Here is a 928-nt window from a genome sequence, read left to right on the forward strand (position 1 = left end):
TCCCAGCTCCCAGCACTTGGGAGGCTGAGACAGGAGGATCGCTGTGAGTTCGAGACCAGCCTGGGCTACACAGTGAGTTCCAGGTCAGTCCCACTACATAGTGAGACCCTGTCTCAAAAAACAAAAAACAAAAAAAAAAAGAAGAAAGAAGAAAGAAATATTAATTAAGACAATGATATCTTGGTTCCCAAACTTCTTTCTTTCCATAGTTCTGGTCACAAACTAAATTGGGCAAGAATCAAACCAAATTTGATGGATTAAGGCCAATGCTGCCCTTATGGGGAAATTTATTTGATACCAATTAAAATGACTAACTGACAAACATTTCATTAAAACAAACTTATTTTTACTCATGAACAGTTTATCAGCGATTAACTCTAAATGTTAATATGAAAATCTTACAAGGACCGCACTGCTAGTGTATATAATATGCATTTATAACGGCTGTACCACAAATTAGCTGTATTACAACTTTTTCTACAATTTTAATGTTGTCCTTCAGGAACTATACATGATGACATGTGGGCTGCTACATCAATGCCTTTCTTTGCTTTACTGTAGCCAGAGACCCCTTGAGAAGTGGTACAGACTGCCTGATGCGAAGTCGTGTGCGTACCACAGGCAACTCAAGCCGGGGAGAGCGACTGGATGCGAACCAGAGCCGCTCAGCAGCGAGACATACAAAGTGTGGCCCCACCGTGAGCATGTTAAGGCCGGCCCAGGCCACAGAGCAAGACCCTGTCTCAAAAAACACACGAAAAAAGATGAGCACAAAGAGTGATCAGAGAGGGAAACAGCAGAGAAATGAAAACTAAAAAAGAAAACAGATGTTCTAGAACTGAAAAAAATTAATAGCAATTCTAAAATGACAACTTCATTGACTGAGTTTAATAGCAGAGTGCAAACTACATAATAAAATATTAGTGAC

The sequence above is a fragment of the Fukomys damarensis genome, unplaced genomic scaffold (assembly GCF_012274545.1).
Source record: "Fukomys damarensis isolate Sample0158 unplaced genomic scaffold, DMR_v1.0_HiC HiC_scaffold_30, whole genome shotgun sequence".
NCBI classification, from domain to species: domain Eukaryota; kingdom Metazoa; phylum Chordata; class Mammalia; order Rodentia; family Bathyergidae; genus Fukomys; species Fukomys damarensis.